Here is a 21439-nt window from a genome sequence, read left to right as displayed (position 1 = left end):
AAAATTTACTCAGAGAAATAAAAATACTTTATTTTAACCTTGTCACTTTGTTGGTCTTTCAGAAAACATCGAAATGATTTATAGGCTGGACTGCAAACCTCTCTTCTTGAACCTCAGCAAAATTGTTTTGGAAGGCTTCTATGGATCATATGGCTTGATGGCGTTTCTTGTTCCCTTTTTAAAGCATCTGGCAATCTGGGTATTGCAGTACTTGTATATCCCTGGTTTTCTGATATCTCTGGCTATTTCTGTCCAACTGATCACAGTTACTAGGGAAATGTTTTAATATGGATGCTTAGAGTTTTCAAAGTAGCATTTTAGCATTTCAAAATTTCAAATGAGGGTTTGAAATTTTGCTGAGTTACAGCATGGGACTTTAAAGAGTATTATAAATCAAAATTTATTAGCTAAAAGTATGCACCAAGGTAGAGGAAATAGATGCTCAATGGCACATAAATCCTGCCTGATGTTCAGTGACAAAGGAAAATAGAGATACAGGGAAGTTAATTTCCCTTTTTTCATGACCACAGCTGATGAGCATTGCATTCTCACATGCACTATGGCAGCCAATAACACCTAATATTTTTCTGCCTATTCTGTTTTTATTGCCTATGCAGTTCTTACTCATCTGCAGTTTATAAATATCTTCTTATTCCTGCTCAGCTATTTGCATCAATAATATAATTTAGCAGTAAATTTCACAGTCTAATTATTCATTACATTAAAAACATTTCCATTTATTAATTTGATATTGTTTGCCTGGTGATTTTAACAAACACCCTTGTGCTCATTTTATGAGCCAGCCTTATTTGCATTCTCTTGAACAATAATTTTAATTATTTTCCCTTTTTCCCCTAAGACAAAACAGAACAATCTGGAGTTCCAGATCTACTCTCCACTAATGTGGGATAAGCAGATGCCTGACTGCAGTGGGGTTAGTCACATGGCTGCATTTGCAAGGTTACAGCCTTAGTGAATGATAGGTGTCATTCCTACAGCAGATTTTGCACCTGTAACTGCAAAGTCTGTGCCCAATTAGCTGAAAGAAGGAGGCTTCTACTTTTGAAATTTCTGACCTCAGGTTTCAGCTTATAATTGTCACCAGTATTTTCTCCACATTTCTTTATATAACTATTTTTATGTGGTCCATTGGTTGCTTTTGCTTATTTAATCTTCAATTAATTTTTATTGGAAAACAAATTAAATCAGACCCTAGCTTTCCTCCTTTGTATTGCAATCCAAATTGAAGAAAACTTCTGCTTTTTGATAATAGAATATTTATTTTCACGCTCTACAAAATTTTTACTGCTGTTGTGAAATACCCATTTTATTCATGTCAAGTTTGGGTCTCTATGGCTTGAAAATTAGGAAGGCAGGGCCAGCCCACTCCCAGGATCTGCAGCGCCAGCCTGGCTGGAAAGAGGCCATACCTGGCCCTGCCATCTGTCAATGGTGTTTTTAGCCTCACATGCTCCAGGACACCAGAACTCAGACTGTCTCTGTTTTTATTTTAGGAGGGCTTTTTTGGCTTAAATATAATTGAGGTAAGTCCCAATCCCTCTGCTGTCTTTCACACAATACACAAGTTATAATTCTTCAGGGAATAAGACAAGTATGTTTCATACAATGCAAGGGCAGCAACCTCAATCTTCCCAAATCCTTCTCAATCTGTTTTACTCTTCTCTCCATCTTTCTTTAAGTGTGATACACATTTATGTTTTGCATCCTTTAGGCAGTGATGAGAACTAACAGTTGATCTGAATAAATGAAGAGATGAATTGATTGTTTCAGGCTACTGATTTAGTGGCTAGATCAATTACACATATTAAATAAATAATATTCTTCAGCATGATAAGGAGGAGAAAGGAGAAAAGCTCTTTAGCAGAAGATGAGTATGAAGAACTTTCAAAATACTTCAGAATGATGCCAGTACATCAGTTCCAGGGAGCTTTCAGGCATATATGAAGTGTAATAAAATACCTGCATGCTAACACAAGAAGCTTGAAGGACAAACAAGGAGAATTTGGGAGCTGTGACTAACAGTGAAAATTCATATAGGAGACTTGACAGAAACATGGTGGATGTACAAGCTCAGTAGCTCATAAACATGGTGAGTTAAAGCCTAGCATTACTAGCTGAGGAGGAAATACAAGTGTATAAATTTGAACATCTGGGAAAATTTGGGTTGTGACCAAAAAAACCAAAAAAGAATTCCAAAGGAATTGTATGAATTCATTCTAAAAATCCTTCCATTGGTTGTGACAGACCCCAGAGCTTCTACTGAAAAAGAGCATCAAATATGAAGACTAATTTTTAAGGAGCTAAACAGAAGGGTTGGAATTATAACAAGTAAGCAAGAATGGATAGATGTGAAAGCAAAGGTGATCAGCAACCTGCAGTGATCACTGTGGTTCAAAGAGGAGGATGGGAAAAAACTCTAAAGTTACATTCTGACATTCCAATGCAGCCAGAATTCTTGTCCGTAAATATTACACAGGAGTTGGTACTTGGCACAGTGTCCTAGGGAGAACTACCACACAACAATCCTGTTAATTACTCATCACTTATATTCTTATGTCAAATTGAGTAAGAAGAGAATTAACAGTAAGAACAGGCTAATAAACCTGCCAGCCCCCCAACTGATTTTGAGCAGTATATGTAAAAAATACTAGTAGATATACTCATTGTTATGAAATATTTTTAAATCAGTTTATCTTGTTTTTCATCAATAAAATTTTAAAAAGTGAGTCAAAAAAAGTGTTACAAAGACAGAAGTAGCAAGATTTAGGCAGTATATATGTAATTTTTTTTTTCAAATATTGGTACAAAAATAAAAAAAAATTAATCTTTTAATGGAAAACCATTATTATGAGTTCATATTTTTGCAAATCTGTGCCAAAGTTCAGATTCAGATGCCTAGAGAAAAAAGAACTATTAACAAAACTAGTTGAAGCACTTAAAAAAACTGTTCATACTTTATAAATACAGTAATACAAATATTTTTTTTTTAGTTAAAATATTTCCTGTTTAACTTTTAATTAAAACACGTTAGCAGAATTGCATCAATTCCCCCCTTCAATTTTATCCAGCTGCCACTTCCTGGGCAATGAGCAATTTTTTAAACGGTATCACAGGAAAAGGCAAAAAATAGAGAAATCCAAATTTAAAATATTTATGAACTTGAAAAAGGTAAATAAACCACATTTTTACTCAAGTTACAAGAATTAAATAAAAAGGAGGAAAACCCAAAACCTGAGAATTAAAAAAAGTAATATATTTTTTCATTAAATATATAAAAATTAAATATATGCATATATTGAACATTGTTTCTCATAAAGTTACATATTTTTGGAAGACTTGAGAGTATCTCGTAACCTTTTGAAAAGGAAAATTTTTAACATAAGATAGTATTGAAAGCAACTTATTCTTCACACAGCCTTCAGGGGATTGAGAAACTCCAGTTTCAACTATGCTGATATGTGAATCACAGGGATATTTTTTAATGTTTTGTTGAACTATATTGAGACTAAAGCTAGATAGGAACACAAATGATGATCACTGACATATCTCTTAAAAATCTAGAGCCAATAATATTCTATATCCATATGTTCCATTTTCAAATGTACATTTAACATGCAGATTGGAAGAAAATATACAGTGGGGAAAATAGAGTTTTGAGACAATAAATTGTGAGTTAACCAGGAAAACACAATCTTATCTTATAAAGAAACATTTGCAGATAGCTAGGAACTGAAAAATTAAAATATTTCTTTACTTAATAAATAATTCTTTAATTAAAAGTAATATCCACACACCATCTTTGGGATAAGAGTATAATACAGTGAACTTCCAGGGCAAATATTAAATGTCTAGATTGCCTGAAAGTCTTAAAAAGAGAAATATCCATAGAAGCTGACATACTCCACCAAAGGGAATGAATGTATGGCCTCAAACACAGGCTCTGGGCACATGATATCCACCTGCCAGGGGGAGAGAGCAGAGGCCAGCAATGAGTGAACAAGGGACAATAAATCACTGAGACAAGAGACACAGCTGAGGCTGGACGGAAGAATTACTCTGCCCTTGATCACCAGAGTGTCCCTGCTCTTTGTCCTTCCTTCTAGTGCCATAGCCCTTCCCTCTGTCCAATCCTGGTGGTGTCTGGTGAGAGGACACAGGCGGATGGGTCACTTCACTGTGCTGATAGGCACAGCATGGAGCTCAGAGGAACCAGGCAAGCAAAACCAGCAGGATCTGCTTGTAGATGTAGCGTTGTTCTGGATGACACGTAGCCCTGTGCAGAAGGTCTCAGCTCTTTGTGTTTGCAGCAGCTGTAACTCAAAATTATCACAGGGAGGGCAGGGACCTGCTGGAGCCAGGCCAGAGGAGGCCACCGTGTTCATCAGAGGGATGGAGCAGCTCTGCTGTGAGAAAAGGCTGAGAGAATTGGGATTGTTCATACTGGAGCAGGGAGGGCTCCAGGCTGACTTGATTATGGGCTTCCAGTACCTGAAAGGACCCTGTAGGAGAGATAGAGAGGGAGTATTTGCAAAGGCCTGGAATGCCAGGACAAGGGGGAATGGCTCCACACTGAAAGGGTGTAGGGTTAGATAGGATATTATGAATCATTCTTTACCGTGAGGATGCTGAGGCACTGGAACACACTGTCCAGAGAAGCTGTTGCAGCCCCATCCTTGAAGGGATTCCAGGCCTCTTTGGATGGAGCTCTGAGCAACCTGGTCTCATGGAAGGTGTCCCTGCCCCTGGCAGAGGGCTTGTAACCTTTAATAATAATCTTTAAGGTCCCCTCCAAACTAAATCATTCTAGGATTGTATGATTATGGAGAGGTAACTAAAATATATCCCAGTGTTTTGCCTGAGAAATTTACCCACTATTAACACTGGTAACACGCCACTGTCAAGAAGAGCATGACCCATCATCCAGCCAGATTAGAAATTCAAATATGTCTTCATTAGTGGAAATAGGTTTTGTTTTGTCTGAACTGACAAAAGTGAAAAAGAAATCAAAAGACACCATTAGCAGCCCTTAAGAAGAAAAAATATGCATCACAGACTTTTCTGATATAAATTATGACATTAATAAAAACCGGCTAATTCACAACAATAAGAAAGAGCATCAAACAATTATTGAAACAGTAATAAAAGTACTAACAAGCTATTACTAAGACTACAAACCAAGTGAGCAACAGAATAACACTCATAGGAAAGGCAGACAGTATAAGATAATAAAGAGCTCAGTAGCAAATGGTTGATAACACCTTTCAACCCAACATACCCAAGCGGAATCATACTCTGTTGCAAAAACATGGTTTCATGAAGGAGTGCAGTAGCAAAAAAACTTTTACTTGGTTCATTAGGAAAACTAATCATGACAAGATTGTACAACAATAGAGACCTGAATCCAGGGTGGATTGCCTTCTGACCTACTCCTTATTAGATCCATACAGTTCTCAGGCAGGCATCATCCAGATCTGGGAAATGGCCAGTATTAGTCCAGCTGGGAATAGATTAGCAATGATTTAACAGGGAATCAAGAACTCCTTGTGCTATGACAGGAACTTCAGGAAAAGCTACTTCTAAGCTACTCTCATAAAAATGTATTTTAGACTAAATTCTCTTGCAGAAAACAGACTATTTCAATGATTTCTCACTGTTGAATTACCTATTTATTTATTAAAAGAAAATTTCATATGTGCCAATTTAGGTGGGGAAAAAAAGCAAAATACAATGTCAACACAATTTTAATTGAATTATCAACATTATATATATTAACTGTATCTATACTTTCATTCTGTTTTTGAAAAATAATCTCTATCTCACTTTTCACAGCCAGGTTCTGCTTTTAACCCATATATTTGAATACCCTAATTATTTTTCAAATGTCACATTAAAAATATAGGTGTTAATTTCCATATTGAGAGACAACATACTTTCCCACAGTTTACTAATTATTACTCTAAAAAAGTAGGTTTTTTAAGATCTTTCTGTTCTTTAATATACTTATTTTTTAAATGAAAGATTACAGGAAAAAAATTATATATATGGTACATCTAATACCATAAAATATATATTTTGGATATCAGGCTGTGGAATTCACATGATTGTCTTGTGGCAAGAGAATTCCTGAAACCAAAAGAAGAGGAATTATACTAAAATAAAGGCTATTGAACTCAGTCATCAATGGACAGCAATTATGGTATGAATTCCCCTAAATTATCCTGCAAACATTTTTCAGTGTCCTTGTTAATCATTTGTTTCTGCCCAAACATTTCAGGAAGATACTGGAGTATGCAAATTAATTGTCTGATGAAGAATAAGAGTTCGTAAAATAAAACTAAATGGACTTTCTGTTTCAGTATATTAAAATGCATAGTTGGAGGAAGGGAATATACATATATATTCTTTATGTAAATTGTTTTTTTTTTTTTTCTTTCAAGTAGTACCACTGTTCCTTAAATGGAATATGGGGTTTTTTTCTGCCTTGAGAAAATTTCACTGGCTATATCAAAATTATTCTTGCTATTGTTCCCTGGTCAACAAAAGTAATAAAAATACACAAAGCGGCCACACATAAAAGCTTCATCTCAGATAATGTAAAGTTTAATGTTAATTTTTTTTCTCACCTCAGTGAAGAATTAAGTTTTTTACAGCAGTTACAGTGTCATATATTATAAACCCACTGGCTGACACGCACACACAAAAAAATCCATATAATTGCTTTTCCTATCTAACCATGTAGTGAAATACAGATCCTGTAATTAAGGCTATCAGCTGGCTAAAGTAGCACATGGACCAATATGCCACCACAGGGAAACGCCATTTACAGGTGATTTGAGCCACAGCGGATCAAACTGCAGTGAAAAGCCTGAAATAGCAATTTCACATTCACATTATTTGGATTAAAAGTTTTAAGGCAAATTTTTTAACCAGTTCTGAACCAAAAATATCTAGGTATCTCTCAACATAAGGAAGTAGATATTTCCAATATCCTTCATAGTTTAAACAAAATCAAATCTAAGGAATGCAGGAAATTCAGATTTCAGTGTAGTGTAAGTACAATCTAACTTCTGCAGGAAAAAAGTGTGCCTTCATACTTTCCTTTATTACTTGAAAGACATCTTAATGTGTTTCTCTAAGGAGGTGTGGTACAAGTAATGAATCTTATATATATACCTGCCTTTGTCTTTCATTCCTTTTTAATTTCTGAAGTTATCACTACTCTGTGTCATACAGATCTGATGGAGAACACCATTCTCACAAATTTCATGGAAATAAGCTGTTGAAGAGAGCAAACCCTTCTATATTTCATGACTGAATAAAAGACAGCACTATGAGATTGTTTCTTTTTTTAGCATCACAGAACTTTCTGCAAGACATGAATTTTTCAGCTGGGTAGGAGTTTACTGAGAGCAGTCATAACATTTTTTCATACATCCATTTTCAGAAGGCTTGCTATAATTCAACAGGAAAAAATATTAAGAGATACTAATACTTGTGATACGAGGCCATCTGATGATAAGAGGTCACTATTTTTAATAAAAAATATATGCCCTCATCCTTTTGGGGAGTACAGACCAAATCTTTATTGGTTCCTTATATTCCTCCAGGACTAAACTTCATCTCTATCTGCCAGAGTTGCTAAATACAAAATATATTAATATAATACATTTGATAACATATTTAGAAAGTGCTCATCTACTGGTCTTCTAGTCATAATTTTCATAATTCTCAATCACTTTTTCTTCCTGTTTATAAGACCTTTTCTCTATTCTGTTTTATAAAATTCTTGCATCCACTCCTTCACATAGTTTCTGGGCACATAATACAATTAATTATATGACTAACATTCGTGTACAGCATGATTTCCTAAGGTAAACTGAAGACCACTCTGAGTATTTATTTCCTTGTAAGCAGCTCAATTAATTTCACCCATGCTGCAGAAATGTCCATCAGTTTCACATTGTTTGGCGTTCTAGAAGAAATTTTGCAACTTAAGAAAAAGAACAAAAGAAACCCCAAAACACTCCACAAACAAAACAAAATAAAACCAAACAAACAAGCAAACAAAATTGTGGAAGGTATTATTCCACTAATAAGCCCTAAAACTGAGTTTTAATTTGCAGCACTCATATCCACCTACTGGCAGCACCTCCTTTCCCTTGAAATCTCAGTGGGAATGCAGCTGCAGGCAATTACCTCTAGAGGTTAGTGTTTGACTCTCCTTCTTCCAGGACTCAGCCTTCTGCCTAAGACTCCTCCTAATGAGCTGGGAAAGCCTAACAGCATAAACAAAGGAATCTAGGGATGTTTTACTAGAACATGCATTTATGGTATCTGACAGAATGATGTTTGTGTGGGATGGGTCTTTCCTGACAGTTAATAAGCAACTTAATTAGGGTCCACGTATCCTACATAGAAATAACTGTGCCTATCCTCTCTGTGCATCACTGGTCAAAGTACTGTTTTACAAACATTAAATAACATCTAAAATTTAATGGTAAACTTTTCTTAAGCTGCTTTATTCCAGAAAAAAAAAAAAACAAAACTTTTTTATTGCTTAAAATAAAGTACTTAAAGTGTTTTGCTTAAAGTGTTCCCTAGGAAAAAACCCTATTTTTTCATTTTTCACCAGACGATACAAGCAGCTGGAGTACATTGGTACCATCTCAATAATACTATCTCAGTATTATCTCAAAGATCAGTAATCACAGGACTGATGGTTATTTACACCTTTTATTCTAATGAATCCAAAATAAATTTTATGACAATTTATGTCAACATCATTACAAGCATATGAATCAAGAAGTGACCTAGTGGTGTTGTTGGTACCAGTGGGTAGTACAGCAATTCACTAATGGTTGTACAAGGTCTGAAACACACAGAAATAGCCATTTTTACTTGCCAAAAGAGCTTACAAAATAGCACTTTTTAATTTTTTTTTTCTTTTTTCTCTGAGGAAATAGAATTTTTACAGAAAAATAACGTTCGAGCACTTCTGACTCTCAGTGGTCTCTGATGGGTCAATAATCTCATTTAGCCATAAGAGATAAGGACATCCTTTCTGACCTAATACACTATAATGAAACATACCTATAAAATAATTTTAGAAATGGTTATTATCAAAGGGAAATTGAATCTACCTGTAATCCATGCTAAACTCCAAGGAAGTCAGACAGTACAACAAAATAAACTGAAAATAAAAACATGAACTACTTTAAATAATCGATGAAATTTGCAATAACATCAAAAATCCCACTTCAATATATTTTCAAATGTATTTCATGTATTGAAATACATTTTCCTAAATGACTGAAAGTTAGGAAGATTGATGGATTAGATGCTAAAGTTGAGGAGGTGGTCAGTTGGCCTTAATGATCATCTGTCTGGGGTCACATTGTGTATTTGATGTCAGTGAGTCCTTCCTAATGCAACGTGGTTTTGTTATTTCATTGAAATAAACTTTAATTTGTATTAGAAGCAAGATGATTATTACACGAATTTGTGTCACTTGCTGATTTTTTCCAGTGTCTGGCTGTGAAGATTTCAGGTCTCTGTTTGGTTTTGTCCATGTATCTCTGTCGAATCTCCACCTCCTTATATTTCTGTAAATTCATGACCTTTATACTTTCTGCATATATTTTTGACACTTTTTTTCTCAAAGGAACTTCTGTTCTGACAATATGTTTTGATATTCTGCTCTACTGATGTGTATCTTTTCAGCTGGGCAAGTCTTTATTTGTGAAATAATGAATTAGTCTTGTTACATTTTCCATAGTAGGATAAAGCTGCATAATATATTACTGATAACACTCATAAGCCTACTTATGAAAAAAGAAGACAAAAAATGTTGTGAGAGAAGAATGAGCACTTGAAATTGAAAGATATTGGGAGCAAAAGGAAACAAAATAAAAGGAATGATAATAGAAATCAGAGGCCTGAGAATATAGATGAACATACTTGAATTCTGGTGGGGTTTCTTGCTCACACACAATCCACTTATTGAGACTATTTGATTTGCACTGCACTTTACTGTTGTACAAGAGATTTCTCTAGCTGTATTTTTCTGTCCCTACAGTTTTAATGTTTTTTTTTTTCTCATTCTTTTTAGCCTTTAGATGTGTTCTTCTGGATGCATTTTATTTAGCTATTTTAAACTCTCAGTAAATATTCTGAATTATTTATTTGCTAGAATATTTAACTTATTAGTTGTTACATTTACATTACAGATGAGCTTTTCATTTTTCAGATATCCAATAGTCATGAACAATATTTAGAGTAATGAATCTTCTAAGAGAGGTAAATATTTCATATGAAAGAATAGCTTTTGCTTAATAGTACAAAATGAGGAGAAAATAGTTTAGATGTTTATAAAACAAACTTTGCACTACACAGGAAAAGCCATTACTCAGTTTTTTATGTGCAGAATTTGGTATTTATGTGGAAAATTCCTGGAGATTTGTACATGCAAGAAGTCTGTAATATTGATTTGTTCGTAGATGCAATATTGAAAAAGACATGCTGCTGAAATATGTCAGTCAGTGAAAGAAAAATACTAAGCCTTGATTTTCCTTCTGAGAGAACTGAGAGGTTGACTGTAAACACAGTGGTAACTCATCTGTTCATGGCCATCCACTTATTTGCTGGCAAATGAAGGTAAGAAATTTACAATCTAAATCATCATGAGAAAAAAAAATATTAAGTTTACTCATCATTAAGTGAGGAAATTACTACATTTCAAACAACTGTGTTTTGTAATCAGAGACACATTTCTTCTCTCTCCCCCAAAATACCACAATCCTACACAAATGCAAATCAGAAGATGAAATAATTCAAATTAAAAAAATCCAAACCAAACCAAAAAACCCCACCTCCAAATACACAAAAAGAGTATTTAATTAAGCTTACATGTTTGAGAATCTCAAAGATGCTAATTGATAAAGGCACAATTGCTTCTGAGAGCTAAACAATGCCCTTTGAAATCTCCTGTATCAAGTTTCTTTAGTCCACACACCAAAAAAACCAAAACAAAACTAAACCATACCTATCCCCAAACCAAGTACTGTGTTCCTGGATTCAGATCAATACTGTGACTCTATGAATAGCAGAGTATTAAATACTTTGAAGAAAATGTGCCTTTTCAGTAACGTTTAGTATTCCAACAGCCACAGAATAAAATCAGTAAATTATGCAATACAATAAATTTAAATCTAGACCTGAAAGATTCATAATTCAAAACATCAGTCATTTACCCAATAACATACAAATAGAAATGCACATATAAAAATTTATGTATACAGGTGCCCATGCCTCTAGATCTATACAGGCAGTGCAGAAAGAGTAATGGATTCAAGAACACACATTAAATACTTCAGTAAGTCCCAGCATGAATACTGGGTTATTCCCCTTGTACCAGCTCTGGAATCTTCTTTATTTTAATTATCCTATGACACAGGAGGATTCTGTGCCATGGAAAATTCAACAATGTAATTTTTTAGGCAGTTTAAGCAGCATCTCTCTGGAAGACAACAGAGCTGTAAAGGCTAAACAGAGTAAACAGACTGTACCTTCCAAGTGCTGCCCATTCTCCAAAGTGTGGGAGGAGATCCAATGTATTTGATCTGATAGGAGCTGTAAAAGAAGACTTCTATACAGCATACAGCATCTATTTTCCAAGACAGCTATAGCTGGTATAGCCCTTAAAAGCCTGTAGTCAAATATCTTATTTAATTCAAGATCACAATCACTAGGACATCAGAGTTGTGTTTTGTCACTCTATCTATTAAATCTGACAAGCATAACAATGGAAACTCCTGGTTTCTTCTTTCTCAAGTGCAGGTCCCTCATAGAAAAATAATCAGAACTCTATCTTAAGTGGCTTTTACCAGGAAAATATTGAGACTTACTGCAATAGCAATTATAAAAATTGTGATTATATAAGAGTATACATGCTACAACAATCACAAAGTAAATGCATGTGGAGCCAAGTCTCATAATAGATCCATTTGACAAGACAGGGTTGAGTACAAGTCGTCTGCGTAATGATTTACCTCTCAAGGCAAGAAGAATTGGCATGTGCTTGCTGGTTTTGTATTTCATTATATGTGCCTCATATATTTCTTCACCTTCAAAACAAATTTTGATTTTTGGTACAAGAATGAGAATTGTGCCCACTCCATATTTTGTAAGTGAGATAAGGGCAATAGGAGGAACTATTGTTTATTAAGGGATGGAAACCATTATCTTTCCACTGGTATTACAGCTCCTTTCCTGTGTGCCTTCTGATCAGTCCCATCACCATCACAGCAAGCTTGGGACTGATTTTCCTTTTCACTTCAGTTTTTAGTCACTAATTGTGTGATTAAGACTTTATGCATTCAAATGATTCCTTGCCAATTCACCATTTCCTGTCACTTTGCTATTTAAAATCTGTCTCAACTGTTTCTCTGTGTTTTCTCTTAAATTCCCTGCATTGATATTTGTTCTTTGATCTGTTTTCAAGAAAAGCAGATTTTCCATGATTCTCTACTCTTTTTTTTTCTTATCAAAAACAATTCTGAGAAGCCTATGGCAATGTTAGGTAACATCTCAACTTATCCGCAAGAAGGATTAAGTCTTCAAACACGCTAAAAGCAGTGTAAGTCTCAAGCCTTATACAACTCTGAGTCTCCCAGGAGCAGTATTTGTTCTTGTTCTTGCAAAGAATTAGAGAGCCATGAGAAGAAGAAAAGCATGTCAGCAGAAAGAGCTTCTGACAACAATTATTTCTTTAACAGCTGCTTTGTGGCCTTACCTTCTCAATGTTACAATTTGTGTTTGGTGGGCTTCTGCATCTCAGGGCTCAGGGTTTGTTCAAAACCCTTTTTTCACATTGTGGTGGATTGACCAGGGGTGTGTGCAAGGTGCTCTATCCCTAGATCTCCTGCTCCAGGGAAATCTATATAATATCCCTTTCCTCAGCAGGACAGGGCCTGGGGAGAAAGTAAATAGAAAAAAATCTCATGGGTCAAGATAAAGGCAGTTTAATAAAGCAAAAGCAAAGATTATGGGCGCAGAAGCAAAAGAATAAAGGATCTTATTTCTCCACTTCCCATCAACAGCCAATGTCTGCCATGCCCCAGAAAAAAGGGTTTCAGCAGAGGTTGCCCCAGAAGAAAAATGCTAGAAAAAACTGAGTGTCGACAACCTCTGCCTTAGCTTTTATTGCTGAGAAGATGCTGTATGGAATGCAATTTCCCTTCTGTCTCGCTAGGTCAGCTGTCCTGGCTGTGTCCCCTCCCAGGCTCCTGCCCAGACCTACCCTAATGGCCTTTTGGGGTTGGTGGATGCTGGTTTGCACAGATGGCCCTGGTGCTGTGGGACCACTGCCCAGCAGTACCCAAACACTGCTGGGTTCTCAACACCTTTCTCTCTGCTCAGCACTCTGAGAACTGCAGTGGGAAAATTAACTCCATCTCAACCAAACTTTCCTACAGGTCTGGTTTTGTGTCCCACAATACAAAACAATGCCTCAAGTACAGCCTGCAGAGATTCTCTCATCTAAATCTCAAAATTGGACTCTACCTTGGAGTATCTAGGGGAGAAGATTTGCCTGCTATTGCTCCAAAATAATTAAAATTCATTACCCCTCTCCATTAAATTAATGAAGATTTCTTTCCAAGTTCCTCAGGAGACAGTGTTATGCAAGAAATACTAATGTGATGGCAGTGCTTTACTGCGGGTTTTTTGGTGGGTTTTTTTGTATGTTTTTTTTTTTTTTTTTTTGTTTTGTTTTTTTTTTAGTTTTCCTTCTTAAAGGTGTTGTCCTGACTGCTGTGCTGAGTGAGGAGGAATTGTGCTAAGTGAGAAGCACAGGGAAGAGAACATCATGCCCAGAGCTTGATCAGTACCTTTATTGACGGAGACCATCTGAAGAAATCTAACATCTACCACCACAGAGCTGCAGCAAATACATTTTGGTTAGAGGAATATGCATGCATTCCTATAATGGTAATATTAAAAAAAAAAAGGAAATGTAAAATATACTTGGAAAGGCACATTTCAGTTACATCACATTTTGTCTTTAAATTTGTTTTTACCTCTACACCGCCTAAAAATTAGGAAATAAGGAGAATTTAAACCAGTGAATGATTCATTGATACAAAGACTATGCAGAAGATAATACAGTAATTTTGCAGATGTCAGATCTGAGCTTGTATTGTTGTTTATAAATCACTGGCAAGAGCTGGAAAAAAGCAGTTGTTTCAGGTTTTTTCCTTGGGTATCAGCCAGTTTTACTGGTGTGTTTGAAGCCGATATACTGTCTCACAGAGATCACAGGAAATGGAACTCTTAAACATGCAATTTATGGCCAAAGAATGCTGTTTACACAAGCATCTGCCATGTAGTAGAAGAGTCATTATTTTCCATGGTTACAACTTTTAAATTTTTTTTAAAGCTATCTATAAATTTGTATTGCCTCTGTGCTATTTTAGTAGATTCTTCTCCAATTAACATGGAGTAGCCTGTGATTGAAATGGCTATTTACTCCAGTATGAAGTAATTAGGACTGAACTGTATAAGAAATAGAGGTTGTTCAGCTCCGGGCCTCTGGGCATGGAGAAGGGAGAGCAAGAAGCTGAGCCTTTCTGCTACTCAGTTCTTTCAGCAGAACACCTAAGAGAATCATAGTCTCTAGTTCCACTCACCCACACACAGCATTTTCCAAAGCTTCCAAGACTTTCTTGTCATTCCTTGAATCCAAAAGGTTGTTTTTCCCAACCTTATGTAAACAGGACCTCTCCCAGACTGGAACAACATCTGCCTTATGGCCATCACAGATTTAATTATTATGATATAAAGCTGTCTGTAGTACCACTTGGTTCAAAAAAAAATTGGATTTACTATTTTTAAAAAAATCCAAAACAACAGAGATCTGTACATAGCTATGCTGTTGCTTATTAGAATAATATTTTTTTTAAAGTTAAAAAATGCCAAAATGAAAGGAAAACCAGGAAAGCTGTTACCTGCTTTTAACTTTGCCTTTTTCATCCTTGGAAAGAGGCAACTAAATTTCTCTTTTGAAAGTTACAGAAACAGAACCAACGTTATTGCTGATGTTACAAAAGATGCTTGTCTTTTTATTTTCTTTGAAATGGTATATTTTTATAAAGGTGATTTTATGAGTGTACTGAGGCAAGATGTATAGAAGGTATTTAGCTGCTATTTGTCTGCCTTGTTACTGTAGTTTCACTTTTTTTTTCTTTGATATTACTCATATGTGCTTGAACAGGGGTTTTATGATCTAATTTCAGAAAATAGGAATGAACCCTTCCAGTTTTCTAACCAGTTCTATTACTGACCCATTTAATATTTTCTGTTAAGGGAAAAACATCTCGACTGAACATCCAAAGTGTAATTTGTAAACTCTGAAGATATTCTGCTTTATTGTAAACCTACTGTCATTATTTGATTTTTACATAGTTCAAATTTTGGTCTCCATAATCAATACAAAGTACATTTTAATTGGATATATATTTTTATATATACTTAAATATATATATAGCTTAGCTAAAAGGTTTCTGTACTTAGATCAGCATATTTAGCTGAAAAAAGAAGCAACAGTTTGAGGTTTTGCTTTTAATAGCTGAAACTGCTTTCATAAATGCTCATAAAAGTAACATTTAATCTCTTGCACTGGCCCAAAAATACTGAAAAGATCACCATTCCTCTGTAAAATGCAATTTTAGGAGCTCTTCAGAACACTCAGACTGTTAATTGTGTTAAAGTACATGCAGTAAATAGTTATAGTGTGCTATTTTGTTTTTATTGAAGAGTAAGTGGAGTTTAAATTACCCCTTCAGACAGATAGCTTTGTTATGTTTATTATGTTTTTATATAAATCTCAGTAATTCTGTTTCTAAGGTAAAGATAAAGAAATTTTTATCTGTTTAGAATGTTACAAAGAAACCAATTCCTGCATATATTTAAATAACAGTAAATGAGGCACTGCAGAATCTCAGCAAAAACTCAAGTGCTTGGTGATTTGGAGTACAGCTGCGCTGGACATTGTACTCATGCCCTCTAGTTTCTGAGATGAAGATGTGTAAGAAAGCTGGACACTTGCAATGGTCTTGCAAGTGACGCTGTGGTTGAGGCAGACACCTGAAAAGCAGAACACCTGTACAAAAGCCCATTTCTCTTCCTGTTTCAGCTCAGCACTTGATCCCTCACTAATGCTCATGACTGGTGACTTCCCACCTGTGGTTCTTCTGAGACAGATCTTTTCCAGTCTCTTGCCTGGATATTTGCCTGTATTTACTGACATTGAAAAGTTGTACTCCAGCCTCCTCTTGATCAGGTGAATCCCTGAAATACAGAGCTTAAGAGCCAAGAAACTGTCTCTCCTTTTGTCCTTACCTAGCTGCTCAGAAGGGAACAGCTTTAAAGATGATAGAATAAGAAAGGTGTCTGTGCTGGAGCCAAAGAGGTGCCTGAAGTGGAGTGTTGGACTCAGTCTCTTACAAGGTGCTGTCCTCTACCCACTTGTATTCATGTAACTGTGCTCCAGGGCTGTTGTAAATAACTGATAATAAAAAAAAAAAATTGATAATATGCTTCCAGCTGGCTGGCAAGAGGTCATTCAAGGACCTCTTCTGGTACTTTCCCATAGTGATGTCCTCCAGCTGGGAGTACTCTCCCAGGACGCTACCATGTTGTGACCCACAGAGAGATGCCTCTGCCTGAATTAAGGTGCAAGCAAGGCCATATACTGAAGTCAACAGTATGGGTTTTATTTAACAGGAAGTGTGAGGGAGAGGGAGAGAGTGAGAAAGAAATAAGAAAAGGAAAAGGGGGTCAGGAGGAGAAAGGCAGTGACAGAGAGACTCTCTGGATCCTGACAACATCTGGTTGGTCCCTTTCTTCTGATCTTCCTGAAGGGTCCTGTGTTAACCCAGAGCTCAGTGGGTTAATACATCCAGGTATCTGTGGGAATGCCCAGCTACTTCCCATGGGAGGCAGGCAAGTTTTTCAGTGTTTTCTGCAACAGACTCTGGATCTGTTGCAACACTTGTGGATTACATGCAGTCCTCCAGTGAGAGGCCTCAGGAATGGGTAGGGGGTGTTGTGATAAGGCACGAAATGATGACACAGACACTGCTGCTCTCGAGGGGAACAAAAAAGAAGAACTTTATTTTCTGACTCCAACATTTATAGTTTTCCAAAGGTGACAGTGGATTGGAGGGTGACAGTGCCACCTCTCCAATGCCACTGGGCAGACCAAGGGTCCATCAATTCTCTCCACCTCCATGAAAGAATGCAAAACATAGGTTATTTACAGAACTGTGTGTGAGAAAGTTTGTTGAAAGAATGTAAACATCAGAAGGCTTAACAAAGTCTTACAAAATCAGGGCGACAAGGGGGTGGTTCTTTGGGAGTCTTTGGTGGTTTATGACACCTTCTAAGACATGGCAGCTGCCTCTTACGCGCATGTTCAGGGTGCATGTGACCTGGCAGGAGAGACAGTTTGTGTAAGAGAGGACTCTGCAGGGTCTGCTTCTTTATTTGGCTTTTAGCCCTGGGTGATGGGTGTTCACCCACTCTGTACCAGAGGTTTTGCCATCACGCTGTCAAAAACTCTGTCCCTCTCAGCTGAGGGGGGACTGTGTGCAAACAGCAAATGAGTCTGGGGGCTGTGGCCTCCCCACAGTCCCAGACAGAGCTGGTTTTCAGCAGAGCTGCTGGGTTTGGCTTTCCTTGTGGATACATTCTTCTCCCCCAGCTTTGTTTATGTCTCCCTAAACAGTCACCAAGCATGGAACACGTGAACATGGAAGGCATCTCATGGCTCAAGAAACAGAGAAAGAGGACAAAGGAAGTGAGCCTTTCCTTTTTTCCACAATAGTAGATTCCTAGCTTTTTTTGAGTTGTAGTTTGATTCAGCCATAACATGAAAGAGCACAGCTGACTTTTTCCTTCCTAAGAACTGAGGAGGCTCCCACAGAGAGTTGGCTGAGTAAGGACACTCACAACCAATGTGGCTACATGTCATTCCACTTTATTAAGCAACTTTGGAATATTTATCCTTCTCTATACACAGTCTCACACCACTAATGCTTAATGTTCATTGGTTAAGTAGCTATATTCATACATACATGTTAATTACTGATTGGGTGTCACGCTATAAGCATCTTTAGCTAAGGTGTGCCAAATTAACAGTTCCCATGATGTGCTTGCCATTTGGTTTCATCTTGGCACAATGCTCATTCTTCCTGGTTGTATCTATTCAAGGACAGTACCTGGTCTATCTTGTTCTTGTTCGAGGATGGTACTTGGTCTTCAGAGTAACTCTGTAATCTGCAGGCCAGGGTTGTCCAATTCCCGCAGGAGAATATCATGGTCTTGTTCAGCCAAGATTCCTTCTACAAATAACAAGTTGACGTTTTCCTTCTTTAACGTTGTTAGGCTGTTCTCCACAAAGGAGGTTTAGAGAAACACAGGCTTCTGATATTCTCCTACATTTTAAGCAGGTGTTCATCATAGATACCTTTTGCAGGAAGTTTGCAATATTATTAAAGAAGCTAAAGTTCCAGACAAAGCCTACATCTTGCAATGCATTGCTTGATATTTAAAGAGACTTTAAATAAATTTCCCACCAAATCAGCCTCATTTAGTCAATGGTATCCAAAGCCAGCCATCCACAAGATACACCACCAGTTTACTTCTGATAGTTTTATAGTTAAACACAAAATTAATTCAGGTTTTTTTGCTTTGATTCTATTTTCTTTTACTTCTGAAATACTCCAAGGTCTGCCTTGCTGTAATTTCAGGTAAGGTCGAAAAGAAGTGCATAGCTACTTCAAAATCAGAGATTGCATTTGCTGTACTAATCGCAAGTGTAATCAAAACCATCACTTAAGTTCTGCAGATACAGACTAGAGAATTCCATGCTACTTTCCTTGAATGTTAGATTAAAAACTGATTTTCATTTTACTTATATCAGCCAGATAGGAGGTAAACCAACCACAGATGTACCAATAAACAATTCTGATAGGTGAATTTTGAACATTGTGCATTTCAAATATTGTGAATTTCTGCTTGATTTCTTTTGTTGTGTTTTAGGAATTAAATTTATGGAAAAGTTAAGAGATCTCAGAAGTATCTGCACTGTTTAACCTATTTTTTAATTTCTTTTTTTTTTTTTTTAAGTTTTATGGACATGGAGACAACTCTATTAGATTGTGAACTTGTCTACCTCAGCTGGTGCCACGGACATAACCCAGGGAATAGATATTAAGCAGATTAAACATTTCAAACTATTTTTCACAATGTGGCATCATAAAAAAAAAATCTTCTTTACTGCATAGATCTGAAAATACAAAATCATGTATCTATACAAGGTTTTTTTCTGCTTTTTTTTTTGTCTGGTTGGTTGGGATTTTTTATGGCCTTAGGTGGAAGGAATCTTCAAGATTATTTTGTTCCAATCCCCCTGCTGTGGGCAGCACCTACCACTAGACCAGGTAGCTCAGAGCTCCATCCAACCTGGCCTTGAAACTTCCAGTGATGGAGCAGCCGCAGCTTCTCTGGAAAACCTGTGCCAGTGGCTCACCATCCAGTAAAGAATGTTTTCCTAGAATCTATTTTAAATCTACTCTCTGTCAGTTTGAAGCCATTCCCCCTTGTCCTGTCACTCCAGGCCCTTGTAAATCATCTTTCTCCACTTTTCTTGCAGGCAGCCTTCAGGTACCTGAAGGCCACAATTATATCACCCCAAAGGCTATGAAGTGTACAGTTCAAAATACAAGATTTTGGTTTTGAAACTATTTCATAGTCAGAAATGTACAAACTCTCCTCTATTAAAACAAAACAACAACAACAAAAAACTAACCAAAACAAACAAACAAAAAACTCCACAAAACAAAACACAAACACAAACAAACACAAACCTAAAAGATGCCTAAAATTAATATGTGAAAAAAATTTACGAAGACACTTCACTGTTATGTTGAAAAATCACCTCTATATTACATAGAGATTTTCAGGGACTGAGAAACATCCGCTTGACTCTCTGCTATTCTTGCTGTAGACATGCCAAGAAGCATCATGAGATAGCCGAGGTCCTGTATGTCTCAGGGGGAAAAGTGTGTGCACAACTAGCATGGTTACCTTCTCTGAAAAGTAAATTAAGGGTAGACATCAAGAAAACCCAGCATGTAGCTGGATTGTGTAGGCAGTCAGTCAGCACTTTGCTGTGGTTCTTCAGTGAGCTACAGAACAGTGGAAGGAGTCAGGGTCCATGCCAGGAGAGAGTGAGTGCGTCTCTGTGTGTGTGTGTGTGTGTGTGTGTGTGTGTGTGTGTGTGTGTGTGTACATATTTGTGGGGCTCTGGAGAGGTTAATTACACAGGGACACACTTTCCTTCTGTCTGATCAGTAGTCTGGGAGAATTGTTTGCAAAAGCATAGTGAACCTGAATTCATTTGTACTGTCTTACAAAACCCCCTACCTTACAAGCTTCTCCCATGTGTGTTTTAATAGCTGATACCTCACAAACACTGGAGTGAAAGGTTAATATTTTATGTTACTTGGAAACTGAAATTACAGGCTTACTTGTGGAATTAAAATTTTCTAGTTCTAAAACTTCAGGAAATAATGCATCTTCAGACTGTGATGGTTTTCTAAGTTTAGTTAGTTTCTGCTATTGGTTTTGAACCACCTTATTCCCAAATCATGCCAGAAAAAGAAGAGAAAGGGTAACAAAACCAGAAAGCAATCATAATACAATTATCTAAAGGTCTGATCTCAAGTCTTTCTGACATTAAAAAAAAAAAAAAACAAACAAAAAAAAACCGTTTAAAGCTAAAAATGTCATCCTCACTGGGTAAGAAAAAAAATCCATTTATTGTAGTTTGCAGGATATTAGATCAGAACAAATAATATCTTTGTGATTTCTCAGAACTTTTTGTCATTAAAAAAGCAGTAAATATAGCACAAACTGGTCTTTTACAACCATGAATTTTTCCCATTCCTACAAGGATGAAATAAAATAAAAATGAAAGCACTTTCTATTGAAAACAACCTCTGAGCCTCTGCCTGAAAAGCTGTGGGTCCTGCAAGCTGGGTGGCAGTGTCTGGGACAGGCAGGCAGGGCTGCATCCCTCCAAGAAGGAGCCAGAAGCCCCTCATCATTCCTCTCTCCCAGGCAGCTGGGGACATTGGGACCAGGTGAGCCTGGCGCCTTGTTTCCTGGCAAGCAGTGAGATCCCAACCTGGCTCAGCACAGGAAGCTAATAAGGCAATTTATAGCTTGTCATTTTTCATTGCTTTTAGTAGTATCTTCCAAAAACAAAGGGACGTTTCTTGTTTATCTCTGTATTAGACAGATAAATGCAGCAATATTGCTTTCTCCTGGCATGGAGAGATGTGCTGCTTTACAAACA

The sequence above is a fragment of the Onychostruthus taczanowskii genome, unplaced genomic scaffold (genome assembly GCF_017590055.1).
Source record: "Onychostruthus taczanowskii isolate IOZ18803 unplaced genomic scaffold, ASM1759005v1 scaffold47, whole genome shotgun sequence".
NCBI lineage: Eukaryota > Metazoa > Chordata > Aves > Passeriformes > Passeridae > Onychostruthus > Onychostruthus taczanowskii.
Note: the sequence above shows the minus strand (reverse complement) of the source record.